This window comes from Syngnathus leptorhynchus, chromosome 3, assembly GCF_054491065.1.
Source record: "Syngnathus leptorhynchus isolate UIUO chromosome 3, UIUO_Slep, whole genome shotgun sequence".
Taxonomy (NCBI): Eukaryota; Metazoa; Chordata; class Actinopteri; order Syngnathiformes; family Syngnathidae; genus Syngnathus; species Syngnathus leptorhynchus.
The window spans coordinates 11,565,888-11,582,147 of record NC_141197.1 but is presented as its reverse complement, the minus strand read 5'-3'; the positions used below and the strand labels follow the sequence as shown (position 1 = coordinate 11,582,147).

Genomic DNA, 16,260 nt, shown 5'->3' with positions numbered 1-16,260 from the left:
CAGCCTGTTGGCTCCGCGTTGGTCCGGCGACTCTTTCGCGGATCTCGCAGCTCTCGCTTTTCGCATATTGTACAAAAACATTTAAAAGCATGATCATCCGAAGAAAGGGCTTTGGTATTGTGGTTTATGAGATCCTTTCCCCTGGAATCTCTTTTTTTTTTTTTTAGCCCTCCGCTCCGAGTCACGGCCACTCTCCCCCCCTCGGCTTCATCCCACCTAAGCTCGGCTCGGCTCGGCTCAGCTCGTCTCCTTCACTCGGTCCCGGCTCTTTGCTTCTTTCGAGTCTTGTATTTTTTTAAGTCAATTCTCAGCCGTTCCCAGACCAAGTCCCGTGCAAATCGATCCGGCGTGAGTGTGCGTGCGCGCGTGCACATGACGTGCAAGTGCGTGCGTGCGTGCGTGCGTGCGGGCGATGAAAAAAGGGAGCCCGGGGTTCTCCTTCATGACAGCAGCGGATCAGGCGGGACCGCCAGCCAAGCAACCCTGCAAAGTGCATGCTGGCTCTCAGGCAACACGGGGCTGCGGCTGGTTCTCCTGCACGCACTACAAGCACTTGACTGCAGACCTCCAAGAGGACTGGAATCAATGCATTGGCCCATTCCTATGATGGAAACTTGACATTGTGCAAGTCACATTTTTAAGGCAGGTAGCACGCATAATGAGATCGGACTTTTTGGAGGAACAGGCCAAAGATGTGTAACACAAAATGCATATCAGTATCTTAAAATCCTCAAAATGTGCATTTTTTTCCAAGTCAGTTTTGCTTGTCGAAGGAGAGGCAATAGGAGGATTTGTTAGCAGTGGCTCGGCTGTTTTACACAGAGGGAGTGAGGATGGTGTGTGTTTGAGGTGGGGGTGTAGGTCAGACAGCAAGAAACAAGGGGAACAAGGGTCACCGAGCGAGTGCACAGATAAAAAAGCAAGGAGAGGAAACCCCCTCGCCAAACAGCCGTGGGACTATGTCAGGGCTTGGGGGTGGTGGGGGGAAGTGTGTGTGTGTGTGGAGGGGAGTGCGTAGAGAAACAGGGAGATGTTTTTTGGCTGAGGAGGTAGAGCAAAACACACTGGTCAGTAGCAATATGTAAGAATGTCTGTTGTTGAGGTAAGAAGTGAAAATAATAGTGCTGTAAAAGGTGTTAATGTTTATTGCAATGAGGAGGAAAAAAGTGGATGATGGGGGTCCGAGGGTGTTTTAGGGGTGGTAGGGGTCAGATAGTCATGGGTCAGAGAGGAGGAATCAGGGGAAGAGGTCAGATAAACACATCCCTACCTTTTAGAGTGGAGAGAAGCAGCCACATTGAGATTGAAAGCCATGTTTATTGTTCTTATTTTTTGCGGTATCATTATTTGAAATCAGTCATGCTTATGTAAGTCTGCGATTTTTGCATGTTGGCAGATTTTTGTACATTTGGACAGCAGTGATGCCAGCGTGAAAAGCACGCATGTAGATTTCAAGTGATCAGCCTTCCTCCCCTGTCACGCCAACACTCTTCCTCCTCTTCGTGCTCCTCCTCCTCGTCCCCCTCGTCTCCCTTTTTCTGTTACAAAACAGACACGGGGAAATATTTACCTCAGCCGTATTTTCTGTCTCGCATCTTTGTCATATTGTCAGTAGATTATAAACCCTGTAAGGTCTACCACTCTAGTATTGTAAAATGATGGGTTGAGCGTGTGTGTGTGTGTTTATGTGAGGGAGAAAGTGCGTGTGTGTGTGTGTGTGTGTGTGTGTGTGTGTGTGTGTGTGTGTGTGTGTGTGTGTGTGTGTGTGTGTGTGTGTGTGTGTGTTGTCATCCATTGCCGGGTTGCAAGGAGTTATATGACACAATGGCTTTGATGACATTTATGAAAAAAATAATTGAAAATGTACCATTTTAATTTTACACTTAAGACTCAGTGGTGTGGCGTTATTGACATCATAAGTGTTATGTCTAGAATATGTTTTGCATTTTTCTACAATGAAATGTAATTTTATTTTTTATGCTCGAATTGCACTTCTGGGTTATTATTTAATTTTTTTTATTTAATGCAATTTAAATTGAATCAGATTTTTTTAAACAAATGTCATTTTGCTTTCTAAATTGTTAATCATGAATAAAATATTATATATATATATATATATATATATATATATATATATATATATATATATATATATATATATATAAATATATATACATAGATTAATTAAAAAATGCATTTTTGCATATGCTGAATAAACATATGTGATGATTTAAGTGAATGCACTGCCTTTGCCGTTGTGAGCATTTGTCAATTTTAAGCATTTTCATGTGAGCAGACGCTATCGCAACGATGGAGCGTTTTATTTTTTGTTCTTTCACATCTCGGCATATTTGTGCTTTTGGCGAGCGTACAAACACTAGCGGAGACTATAGATAGGCTTGCGGTAGTATGGCGGTAGCACCGAGCCAAGGGAGGTCGCCGCCTCCGGCAGTGGTAACCCCTTCCCTCCCTTTCTTTCCCTTTTCCCTCCCTCCCTCGCTGGCTATCTGCTCCTCAGTGTGTCTCCAAATACTGTAGCTCCCTCCTTACCACCCACCTTCCTATTGGCGGGCACTGGACCAGCAGGGGAGCTCGCTGACATGTCCCTGGTCACAGGGAGTCCTCTTTGGTTGAGCACTAGGATAATGGGGGCTCGTACCGAATGATAATTAAACGGCACCAATATGTGAAATTGGTAAAAATGCCAAATCGAAGTTTCTTTGTCACAGCACTAATGTTGCCTGTTGTGTGGCTATATGTTCAATAAAGAAAGCATATGTGCGTGTGATTGAAGAGGGCGCCGTAGACGGAGCCGGCCGTTTGAATCTGACCCGTGGTTTTGAATATACAAGACCATATGCGTTAGAAAGACCAGTTCTTCCAGTTGTCCTGCAGCTAAGGTGGCGCGGCGCGGCGTGGCGCGACGCGTCGGACTATCAGAAAGAGAGCCGGCGGTGGGCAGGACCTCTGCTCAGCAGCAGGGTGGAGGTAGGAGGAGGATAAAGGAGGGTGGGATGACATGACTGCCGTGCTCTCAGGTGTATGTGTGGGTGTGTGTGTGTGTGTGTGTGCGTGCGCGCGCATGTGTGTGTTCTCTGCTGTATTGTCAATGGCAGTGTCCAAACAGGCTTCACTTCCCCCTCGGCTTTTCTCTCCGATTCCTCCCTGTCTCCTCTTTTTCTCCCCTCCTTACTTTGTCAGTGACATCCTTATATAAGCAAGTCTGGCAGAGTTTTTCTGTGGTTTGCTATCATGTTAACAATCATGGTTAAATCACCACAGGACACCTAGATTTACGACTCTAAAGCAGGGTGTTTGTGCAGCTGCATTAAGACTGCTTCGTATTATTGTAAACATGAACCATATTCGTCCAGAATGATGCCTCGCTATATTTTCCCCTATTTATATATTTTTTCTACTGTTGTGTTTAAAAATATATAATCTTGTGTTTCTATGCAGATGAATCAGTTGACCGACAATGACGTGGTATGCTCACATTATTCACGAGACACTGTCTGTGAGGAGGGAGAATCATGTTTCCAATTCAGCAATGTGCAGGGATTGCAAATTTGAAATACCCTCGCAGATGAGGACACAGTGATATGTCTCATAAATGTGTACAAATCTGTATTCCAATTGTTACAACAACAAAAATCTGGCTATGGAAGGGACTAGAATCTTAATCCTGCTTTGTCAGTTTTATACCGTTGACTGTCAGGAGCAGAGCCATGTGATCCATACCTGCACAGAAGTGGCAGCGTAGTACAGAAAGAAAGAGAGAGTGTGTGTGTGTGTGTGTGTGTGTGCAGCAAAGCAGCGACATCCTATTTTGGGCCGCAGCAGCTAGCATGGAGTGTCGCGGGATGGGCGATAGGACAGATTGGCATCATTAGACGACACGATTACACACCAGGCTAAGAACCGGGCTCCGAGGGCTGCATTAAGAAAAAAAAAAAAAACGGACCATAGCCACACGGCATAAACCCACCCCTCCCTCGGACCCTGGAGGCCAGCATTCCACCCTCCGTGCTGGCGCTTATCATCACAAAGGACAGAATGCATAAAATATGGAGGACGCTTAGACAGGTCGGCTTTCTCTCGCCGTACTGAGCCCTGGAACAATACATGGGCCCCTCTGGCCTGTGACTCTGACGACACATACGCTGTCTTTTTATCCTCCCCTATTCCTTTGTCATCCTCTTCCTCTTCCTTTATGTTACTGTTCTCTGCAGAGTGATAACCGCACGGGCATTGTTTATCAGTGCCTGGGAAATGTGTGTTGTGTAACCAAAGTGTACAGGAACTATATCACGTACACAATGTATTTTTATTTTTAAATAGCTGTATTTTTAAATATTATCCTATCATACTATTCACTTAGCCCTTTACTGGCCTTATATTTTATGTGGGGTTATAAATAGCTAAATGCAGTTTGGTGATTTGCAATTCAGGCAATCACAGTGTCAGTTTTTATTTTTTCATTTTAATTATTTTTTTTGCCTCATCACTAATTTACAGCGAGGTCAACCAGCATCACACTGCCAGTAGGAGTAAATGCAATGTGTGTTTTTATCCTTTGCTTGTCTAGAGCTGCTTTTGAAGGTTGTATGAATGTGAAAGAGATATGAACAATGTACTGCACTACTGCCACATACTGTACTCACTATTTATTGATGTTTTACTAAAAATAGCTTTTAAATTGATCTAGGGTTTTTGTGTCTTGTTTGAGATCATATTTTGATGATTTTGCAACTAGTCTGTCATTCCTTAATTGTCAGTAAATTCTTCAGTTCTCTGTGAGCTGCGCTCTCGCATTATTTTGTTGCAAATTTTACTGTCATCTCTGTCACTCCATGCATGCCTCACGATAGCCGAGATGTCGGAATGTAGTGTTGGGATGTGCCGGACCTGAGGTCTGTGGCACTTCCTCTCTGTGTACTTTACATCTTATCCTCCTTGGGATTACGGCGAGAAGAAAAGAAAAGAGCCAATGCTGGAGCGCCCTCTCGCTCTTACACCCTTTTCCTCATTTTTCGCCATTCACGCGCACAATCAAATGCCGACAAAAAGTGTAATTCACTTGCAAATGTGCAGTAGCCACGTCCATGCTGCATGTGAGGGGGAAAGAGAGGGAGAAGTGAAGCGAGCGAGGGAGGCAGGGAAGGAGGAGCTGGGATGCAAAGACATAAAGAGCACACGGCGGCGTGTTTCACTGAGAGAAGAGGCTGAAGCGAAGCTACCGGCTGCCTCTTTCTGGTCAGGAAACAAAACTCCATCCGCCCCTTGATAGATTCATAGGAGCTTGGCACACAGCTATTGTTTTTTTCTTTTCTCTCAAACAAATCCGTGTATGAGAACCACCATATGCTAGATGTATACAATTTCCTATTTGTCATCTCCAGTGCCCCGGGGCGACTGTCAGGCCAGCAGTAAAGGGGTTAAAGAGCAGGGCTAGCCCTGTTTTTTCTCTGTGGCCCTCTTTGCCATTGTTGCGGTGGAATTGAGCTTGGTGTACCTCACTTGACCACAGCACAAGCAATAAAATGGCCTCTAAGTGCTGTAGCCTACGTATAGTGCAGAACCATGGTATCAGTTCCATTCTATAGCCTCCCTGGTTGCGTTTCTTTTTTGTTTGCACTTTGACGCACACCTGTGTGAAATATTTCGGGGGAGTCTGTGGATGTTTTCACTATTTTTTTATACCTTTCCCGTCTGATGCACTATACAATAGGCTGTTCCACCATGTGCAATTGACTAGTTTTCCTGTATGCAAATTGGCAAAACAGAATGGCTCAGTTAAAAGCCTATTTGCTATTTAGCAGGCAACTTGCAGTTTGTAGTTCCATACAATATTTGGAATTATGGTTCTAAATGACACTTATCAGAAATATTTGATAGTATGAATCAAGGTCATACTGATGTATTTCATAGGGCAGATTATTGAACTCCAAAACAATTCTTTACATACATTTGCATTCAACCAAAGGATTATATTTTATTACGTGTGCCAAATGCAATGCAAATCTTAAGGCTGCTGCAGTCTCCAACCTTACATTTCTATCTGGCGGCTGTTATATTATTTTACGCTTGTGTTCACTTGATTTTTGTGACAATAATGATGCAAATATCATGAATAATTTAGTTTTTCAGGTTTGAGAATGTACGATATCAACGCACCGTGTCGACGGCGCCGCGTTTGATTGCAGAGATGATTGTTTATAGCCCACCGTCGCAGACATCGTAATTAAAAAGAAGATATACTCTGCGTGTCTGCCGCCATGCTGGCTTGTCAAATAAGCATATAGTAGTGAGCATGTCAGTGGATTTATGAAAGATTTCTGATTTATAAATGTCACTGTCTCAATGATGTGTAAACCTTTTATGCAGAGTGTAGCACAGCCTGTGTTAAATGTTACTCCGAGCTATAATCAAACCAATATTCACCTACAATGCCGCAGTGCAATTTCAGGCAAACATTAACATTGCCTTCAGTGGGGTGGTCTGCTAAAAAGTGCAGCTTTTGTCCCCTATGCACTTGACGTTTACAGTTTGGAAAGATCCTGTTGCCATATATCTCTGGCCTTGTAAAAGCAACAGCCAGTTTCCTTGAATTCCATAGCCTTGGGTATAGTTTTGTAGATTGTGCTTTGAGGGACAGGAATATGCCAAATCACTAGTTCTCCCATGTTTTAAAACATTAGTGTGTCAAATAATTTACAGAAAGGCCATTCATCTATTCTAGCCCCCCCTCTCTAAAAAAAACATGTTATGCATTTGTTAACAAGTAAACTACAACAATATAACCACAGTATATTTTTATTTCTTAAAAGATACAGGGATGACAATGGACCGTAAGTAATTCAACCACTTACGCCACATTTTTTGCATCAATTCAATAGACATGCTGCTGGTCCTTCTGGGGTGTGGACCATGGCCACCTGGGGGCAGCATGATAGACATACTGAGACGGTCACAGCTTCTCAGTGAGCTGTAGTAGTAATCTTTTGTCACAGAAAATAAGCAATATCTTGTGAGTAATTTATTTTATGTCTAACGCCGATCGTATCTCATATAGTGTGAATTGTTTTGTTGTGCAACAATATCGTGTTTTTACTACTACATACGATGTGTTTAGCCTCGTGCTTCTCCCCAAATATGTGTTCACCATCCTGGGTCTCACTGTACCCACAACAAATGTGGTGTCTGGTCTACCGTACTGTAAATGAACAAACATAGGGATCTTGGTGTCTCATAATAAATTGATTCAAGTGAAGACTCCCACAAAGAACAATAAAATATGCACCTATATGGGAGAATGCAGTGTTGCCTAGCAAAAATTATCTTTTATTGTATGCGTCTATAGTTTCACAGCAGTTTTTTTTTTTTTTTTTTTACATTTGGCGCTTCACCTTTTCTTGCAGCATATCACATTTGATATTTTGTATCCAGTGGCTCGTAGCGGGGACATTGCTGTGTGATTTAAATATTTAACATGGAGAACCGCTGTGACTGCTTTCTTTTCATTCAGATGTGCAATCACACAGAGCAGAGATTGGGCCTAGGTGGTCCACAGGGAATGGGTCAGGTCCCTTGGGGGTACAGCGGAGCCAGACGGCCGTGACAGACAGGTGACCTCGGCCTTGTGATGTCGTTTACCTCGTCTGGTCGCCATGGCATCCATTTGTCTTAATGAAAGAATATGGAGAGGCGAGCTATGTTTTGCAGCTTTTCACATTTTGCAATTTAGGAATGTTCACATTATTTCAGATGATGGGTCTGAGAGTGACTGATATCACTGGTATGCTGAAATTGTTTTGTTAAACGGTGAAAGAAAACAGCCAGGCCATGTAAGGAAGTCATCTTGCACTAACAGCTAGAATCCAAACAGATACAGATTTTTACACCGCACTAATGCACAGTGTTTCCCCTCCATACACACATTGACAAAGTCACACACATCCTTTGTTTAAAATAAGTTGATTTTGGCATGCATTGGTATAGATTCACCCAAGGTGCGTAACTGTATGCGGAGAAGAGCAGCAAAATGGGCCCCTCTCACTCTCTCATTGCTTGCTTTGTGTTGCGGCCAGGTGTTTCCTCTTGTCGGATCTTGCCCCCATGTCACATGTCACGGTGAGTGATGTGTTTCTAGTATTAGTCTGAACATTTTTTGTAGCCTAGAATGCATTGTTGGAAATTTTGAACTGAGGATAAAGGCATTGACACTTTGCAATTCGTATATCTTGCACGTGCACGTCTTAAAGAAGTGTGTGATCAGTTCGGTTAGACCCTGCACTTACCCTTGGGTCCTTTATAAGACTGCTCTTAAATTTCAGAAAGGGCCCTCTTGATTGACTACTCCCCAGTGTACAAAACAAGGCAGGCTTAGAAGAATTGACCTCAAACACTTTCGGTATGAATGAGAACAGATTGTGGTCCAAAACATATGACCTTTGACTTGCAGTATTTCCACAGAAAGTCTTCCTGGAGAGCTGGAAATTCCATTTCTGTAGGTGTATTAGCAGCGTGTCCCAATATTTTTTGTCCATCAAGCTTTGTTTACACTATAGATGATATGACTTTAGAGGAAGTGCTGCAAAGAGCGAAGCATTGGTCAGGGACAGGAAAGAGGGGGTTGCAGACACAAGTCCCATCACTTCCTTCCTTTATATTGGCCTTCTTTTTTTTTTTTTAACGAATCATCATTATCAAAATAACATTAGGCAGAAAGGGAAGTGTGGGACTGAGGATGAATTTCCATCAAAACAGTTTAAAAAAAAAAAGACCTTAAGCTTTTTGAGTATTTAAAACGTGACAGCGTATCTGTTATCAAGCCCCGTGTAAAGCAACCTTGTGTAAATGTGGCCTATCTCGTTAATCAGCTCAGAGTGTTTTGCCCAAACTGCAGTTCTCATCTCACCATGTGACAGGCAACCTAAAACAAGGCTGTATGTTTTGACCCTGATCTGGAGAAAACAGTCATTTCTCACACGTTGCGAACCTGCTGCTTCCTCAGGACATCTCTGTGCACGGTCACGTGCGCATACGCCCGCATGCATGTTTGTCCTCTGTGCTATATCTGTATGCGTTGTTTCCTCTCTTCCCAAATAGTGTGGAAGCAAACAGCAGGGCGACACCTGCACCCCTTGTGCCCGTAGAGTTCTGCGGTTAGGGTGAAATCTGCTCAGTGTCACGCGGCTCTGTGGGTCTTTAACAGGAAGCAAGGGGGGGACTTGCTGTTTCACAATCTTTCGAGAAACGAGAAGCAAGTAGTACACAGCGTGTGGTGTGTGATTCGCTTTGGGTGATGCATGCAAGCTTTGCCTTGGGTGCGATCACAGGGCGAGTATGGTGCTGCCTTGAGATAAGAGTGACTTAAACCCGCTTTTACTTGCGAGTGCAGACCTGAGATATGAGCGCCGTATGGTGGAAGTGAACTCAGCTCAACTCACTTTCACAATGGGCAGCGCTTTGGCAAATAGTGACGAATTTTTCCAAAAAGAGACTTGGAGCTGTTTATTGCCACCACCAGTTAAAGTTTACTGTCAAACTAAACTTGAGCATTACGCCATTTGCAATTAAAATTACCACATAGCTTTGCCCATATTGAGTGCTATTCTTCCTCATCGATATACACGTTACAACAATATTTGTTGTTTTCTGAGCAAAGACTGAACTGGAATGACGGCATTTTCATTTCAGTGGGAAAACACAATTTGATATCCAAGTATTTTTTCCGCAACAATTTCAACTCGTATCCAGGACCTCTGTGATAAGTGGACCCCGGAGGCCTGCTGGAGGCGGTGGAGGTGTGGCGATTTTTGGCATGGCTTGTGTCAGCGCGTTTAGTGTTTACTGTGAGGGCATTTATATGCAAATGGTGAACAAGCCATTGGGATGGCTAATTACAGTGGGGCCTTTGTGTGTGCCAGCCTGTCACAAGCTGGCAGTTTGCGAGCACGGCGGCCCCGGACTTCCCCTGCTTGTTTACTCATTGTCTTTCCTTATTACCCCCTCATTGACACGCCCCTTCTTGTGTGGCCCGGTTGTTTGCTCGCATGCTCGCTCCTCCCCCTGTGATGTTCGAGTTTATGTTGTAGATTTTAAAGACCAGCAATATGGCCTTGTTCACTTCCTCTTTCATCAGGTGGGCCCGGCACTTATTTGATACAGACTATGCAACGTGCATTCAGCCTCACAGTATTCTCTCCTATAGCTGATGTGCCGCTAATTTCGTGGGTTTATAAAAAATGCATTTAGGTCAGGTACTAATGCTATGCAAATTTATGAGCAGGCGGAAGCAAATATTAACTTGTAGAGTCACTGATATTCAAAGGATGGGGACAAAGGTACGCCTCCCTCACCTGTCATATGTGAGGGTTCTTATTTCTTCTCTGAGTCAGTCAGAACAGCATGAAGCCCTTCCTGAAAGATCCCCCCCCACACACACACACACACACATAATTCCATAGAACTTAGGGGTGTCTGAAATAGAGACGTTCCTGCAGCCCAACGGTTACTATTTGTAGCAACGGAACCACAGATGCATGTTTGCGTTAAAAGGGTTTCGTGATTAAAGACGATTCTTGTGAGTTTTGCAAATGGAGAAGATGCAGTAAATAAGCCGCGCGTGTATGTGCGCTCACACATTGCGCATCATCTGATCATGTGATCAAGGAGCAAAGACAGGGGCAAAGACAGGCCAGGTTGTCTGCTGTTCCAAAAGCTCAAATTGAAAAGCAGCACCTTAAATCAATATTTTCTTCTTTTCTTCCTCTCACTCCGATTTGGTTCCTCTCACAATTTTCACATGTATTTTTCAACAACTTATTCTCATTGTATGCTTTGTTGTAAGTGCCCTTTTGTAGTACAAAATCTCGACTGAATATACAACCGTATCAAACCGGCTAGGCAAGATTCTTATGGAATTATTTGCCTTGTGCTAAAACAAAGAAAGACAAAAGAGTGCAAACTTCTGGCTTTGTGTTCCCGCTCTACTTCCCTGAAGTGAAGTGTCATTGTTTTTTTTCTGTGAACCATTTGTGTCCTTCTCTGTGCGCGACACAAAACGTACTCACAAATCGGGTGCTAATCGTGAACTGTTATATTTTGAGCCATATTTCCAAGTGTTTCAGGTAATTCCTTACAGTATGATTCGAAACACTAAAACGTGATCCGGCATGTGTTTCTACAGCTGGGTGTGTAGGCGGGATGGTGATAGCTGTGTCATAGTGTGACATCATTCAGTATTTTTTGAATTCCAGAGTCACAAGTTGTAAAGATACTAAAACAACAGATTTATGGTATGCCGCTATTCCACTCATCTATTAAGTTAGTAATTACAGTTGTACACTGTTTTGGTCATATATAAAAACACATTGACATCATTTAGAGGCTACGTAGTTAGTTGCTAAGTGCTCGACTCCACTCATCCACTAGCGACAATATTGATTAATTGTCTCATCTGGTGGAGGATGTTTGCTTGTAACAAAATCAAAATCCTCTTCTATTTGGAGATTTGTTTAAATGTTTAACTTTTGCAAGTCTGTTGCCCTTTCAATGTTTTGATCATGTTGTTCAGGACACACATATTATCAGGGCAGCTTGACATACTGCACTGCTACTTTTGGTACCCAATGAAAGGGAAGGAAAAACTGTGAATCAGTTTTGCTGGTGCCGTTTTAAATTTGTGACAAATGAAACAACAAGATTCAAACAAAACAAAATTGTAGCACTTGGTTGTAAAGGCTCTCTCGGGGCGCTGCACTGGCCAATGAAGCTTGAAGAAAGGCTGAGTGTGAGGGAACAGCTGCTCGTTGCTGTCTCTGCTTCTGAACGTGGCCTGTTTGACAGTAGCCAGGCAGAAATACGAGGCCTCCCTCGACTTCTGTCTCGAGAAACAAGGAAAAGGGACCAGGCAGGACATACGCTAGCTCTACTGTGCTCCACAGTAGAAAAAAAAAGAGACGTTTTTACCCAGCTCGTTCACTTCAGCCTTCATCGCATATACTCTGCTCTTCAGCCTTCACAACAGCATGGAATCATCGCTTGCTTGATTTCTCTTGTCTTTTTTCCCCCCTACGCTTTCATGAGCTGTTTTAGTCAAATTGTCACAATTAGTCTGTCAATCTGGCTCTGCCTTTTTTTTCTCAAACTTCCCTTTTTCTCTCAACATGTTGCTGTGAGCCCGGCCTTCCTGACAGCTCCTCTCTTGTCTCCCCATTTCCTCCCCGCATTTCTCGCCTTCTTTTCTGTCTTTTGCGGCCATGTTCAAATCCTAGCAGAGCAGAGAAAGCCATTCAGCACCATAATCCCGGCTGCCTCCATCAGGAATGCTAATACGTGTGATTGTGTGACCTGCCGAAGGCCGGCAACATCTGCAGTGGCCTATGGCGAGCCCCTGCCCTGCCCCCTGCTTTTGAGCGCTCACTCACAGCCATTATTTGATTGTTTCACTTCACGCCTGTGACTGGGCACAGCAGTTAACCCTGTAATGCTCACAGCGGCGAGCTGCGGAGCTGAACAGAAGGCCAGAGAGGAGCATACTGCGGAGGGGTGTTTGGCTTTCAAGACAAGAGCTTTCCCATGACAGGCCTCCCTGACTGCCCATCTGGACCCGTACCCTTGGACTGTTTATGTATGCATTCCATCAGTGGTCACAGCGTTTATGTGTCTGTGAGCATTCGTGTTGTCTAAATGAAAGTTGCGCCACTTCACGCATAATTACAGGAATTATGCCCCGTATATGCACACGCAAGACGTTCTTTCCACAAGGAGGCCTTTTTTTGTCAGAGGCACCAAGAAAAGAAAATGTGTTCTTGGGATCTTAAGGGATGCTGGTGTTTTCACCCCTCTAGCAGGTATCACGCTTGAAAGGAATGACTGTTGGGATAGTGTAAGTTTCCAGAAAGATGAATTACTGGAGAGGCAGAACTGACAAAGTGAATCTATGTCAAGATGGAGTGCTGCTGATTGAATTACCTTTCTCCTCAGTCTTGGCTGGACGCCTGTTTTCAAGCTATAGCCGACCATAAACGAGCATACGGACTATGTTGGATTTGTCCACGCTTCATTCACATCTAAATATTAGCCAATTAAAACGCTGACATCCCTCCCTTGTTTCAACACCTCTACATGCACATACTGTGTTGATATTGAGGAAATGCTTTTCACCATTGTCGCATGGTTGGAACTCACTGCATTACCATGGCAATGTAGAATTATTTGGGAGTTTGACAGGATTCACACCTCAGTCAGAACATACTTTGCGAACAAAATGTGCTCAAATGCTGTTGATGTATGAGGTGGTTAATGGTCTCATGTCGTCAAATTAGATGTTGTGAAGTGCTTGTTTATGCATGCCCTTTATTGATGTGGCCTTAAATGAGGAAGTGACACCTCATTTTGAACAGAGAATGTATGATTTAGCTCTCAGTGCCACACATGTCACTGGGTGCACTCAGTACACAGGTTTTCGCAAGCGGATTCTTTTGGTTGGATGCCGGTAATGTTGTAGGCTATCAAATTTGAACCAAACACAGTATGAATGTAATTACAAATAACTATGCAAAATAGTTGTTTTCTTTTTCATGATTTGCCAGATATTTGTACTCATCTACTAACTGGGCGGGGGGGTGTGGGTAAATGATTACAGCAAGGCATGATATTTATTTATTTGATCAGGGTTTTTTTTTTTGATAGGGTGGCTGGCCATGATTAACACTCCCAAAAACTTTCCACAATGCAAGAAATGCCTGTAATACGTATATGTCATTTGAACCAAATGTTGACACATGTAGCTTAATTAAAATCCGTACAAGACTTTATAACAGCCTTCTCTTCAACTCCACCCTTCTAATGTTCCCTGTTAATATAAACTCTATATGAGTCATAGGCAAATATTGCTGGGCCAGTTGAATCATTGCATGGAGCAATGAAATATCGCCTCAGTATTTTGTAGGGACAAACTTCCTGTTACACTTTAGTCACAACCAGTACAACACAGAGATCCATAATCAATATGTACTGTAATCCTGTTTTGTATTTATCCGTCCGTTGAAGATACATTGTTTATTTTTTATTTTTTATACCGAATATAAATATTTGATTCAAATAACAGCAGATTAGAGAGCGCCCCCTTTTATGTCTGTTTACAGATGTGCTTCAGGTTTTTCAAGAAGGTTTAAAAGGATCAGGCTCTGCAGAGCCAAATTGGATCTGGGTATGTAAATACTGCTCTGATGTTTAATGAGAAACAAAGTTAGCTAATTATAGCAGCTCTAAGAAACATGAGGAGGACAGTGGGAAATGTTTCCATCACTCCCTGGCTCTATAGATTACCGCCTAATTGCCTCAATCGAATCAGGCGGAGACATTAGCCAGAGAGGCAGAGTGGGAGAAACACAAGGATAGGACTGATTACACGGATCCGTCGGTGGCTCTTAATCCAGCAGAGGACCCTCAAGTCAAGCTCTCCGGCCTTGCGTGAGCCTTCATGTCCTTGATGAACCCCGTAAGTCCCCCCCTTGGATGGAGCTGAAGGTGAGCATAGCGCCATGCTCTATTCGTCTCACCACGCAACCAGCTGCACAGGTGATTAATTCAGCGGCACGGAAGTTCTCCACCTATAATTACATGTAATTCTGACATGTTTATGCCTGATGTTAGCAGACAGCTCCTCCACTAATGACAAAGTAGTTCGGGACATCCTCCAAAACATTTGTTGCTGCAGTGTTTTCCGTCATTATTATTATTGTATGTTACGTTTCTAAGTGGCAGTTGGAAAACATGCAAAGCTCTTCTCACCTGTAGTTTCATGCCCTGGACAGCTAATGTTCTATTTTTGTTACGTGTCCACTTCTGGAATGTAAACGTACTGATGGCATAACACCAAAGAATGTCTTGAGTTTGAATAACAAGCCTTGCTTTGGCTGGTAAATGTGTGGCCTGGACATATTTTGTATGTAGTGTGGGGGTAAAAGAAGATCCATAGAATCAGTTTCATCCTCAGGCCAATATCGAGGTCAGCTGTCCAAAATGATCACGTGTTAAGAAATCGGCGAGTCAGCAGGGTCAGCAGAGAAATGACGACACTCTCAAACTGTGATAACGCTGCCCTCTTTTCCCCTTCCTCTGCATGGGAACAGCACAGTTCTTTGGCCTGAACTGTGCTTGTGCCCTTCACTCTGAAGCCCACTCGTACCACCTTTATTATCCCCGGTGAGCCCCACTCTGAAAACAGGTGAAGATGGTTAGGATTAACTGGATCTTTACACTTCAGATGGTCCGGAGCGCTGTAGCTAATCCTTCCATCTTTTTTCCTCCTAAGCAAATATCTGGATGGTTCAAAATAGCCCTTGCCTGGATGTTGTGATGGCTGCATGAGCAGTCCTTTACTCGTTTTTCAGGAAAAATGGATGAAATTCGGAAAAGCCAGGTAGAAATTATGCATTCGAGAATTTAACTTGAAAAAGTGAACTGATCACGATCGGGAGTATTGTCACTCCATGATTTTTTTTTTTATTAAGTGAAAACCCTCAAATTTTCTTCACAGTAGTCTAAACACGGCATTCTGATTAATATTGGCATATGAGTTAAGCAGTGAAATTCTCCCGTTTTTATCCTTCACAGGAGGTGGCCATTTTGCCCCCGTTGCTGTCAACTGAAAATGAGATCACAGTTTTCACGTTTCAGGTCACAACCAATCATGTTTCAGAAAACTCGTGAGCTGTGATTGGCAATTGGCAAAATGGCCGCCCCCCTCCGATGGATAAAAACAGGTTGATTTTGCCTGTTTAATTCATATTCCACAAACTAAACAATAATCAGAATATTGTGTTCTGATCAGTTGAGCTGCACAGAATATATTCATACAAATACATTTTTAAAAATTAAATGTGTATAAGCTAAAGCAGTACTGAATGACTAGGACCTTTTACTACAATGTTCGTCCTCATTTACATTAAGCTTCGCCCTTTTTGATGCTCTACCGTGTAACCTGACTCGCCAACAGTTGCCATGTCAGCTGTCCAGCCTTAATTGCTGACGTATAATCAGCACAGCTCCACCCTGCGTCCCCGTTCCCGCCTAAATATCAGCCACATTTGACCTGGCAATCTCACTTTCCCACCCGAGACTACTTTCTGTCTGACACCCCCTCTTCCCTTGCGCATGTTCCCATAATTTATGGCTGCCGGTCCTTGATCAATTGATAGCAGGGAATCCTTTGGTAAATAGAGTTTTAGACACATTGCCAATAGA

The 16,260-nt window shown here is 43.3% G+C and overlaps 1 protein-coding gene across 14 annotated transcripts in view; it reads left to right on the top strand.

The window, feature by feature from the left end:
* The window catches only part of zfhx3b (zinc finger homeobox 3b), a 308,314-nt gene that overhangs the window by 178,146 nt on the left and 113,908 nt on the right, over window positions 1-16,260 (top strand). Inside the window, exon 2 of one of the 14 annotated variants that reach the window (XM_085907654.1) lies at window positions 8,091-8,133. The exons of the other annotated variants lie outside the window; for them this stretch is intronic. The gene's annotated coding sequence lies outside the window, so the exon portion shown is untranslated. The remainder of the gene's footprint in view (window positions 1-8,090; window positions 8,134-16,260) is intronic. 14 annotated transcript variants of the gene reach the window in all.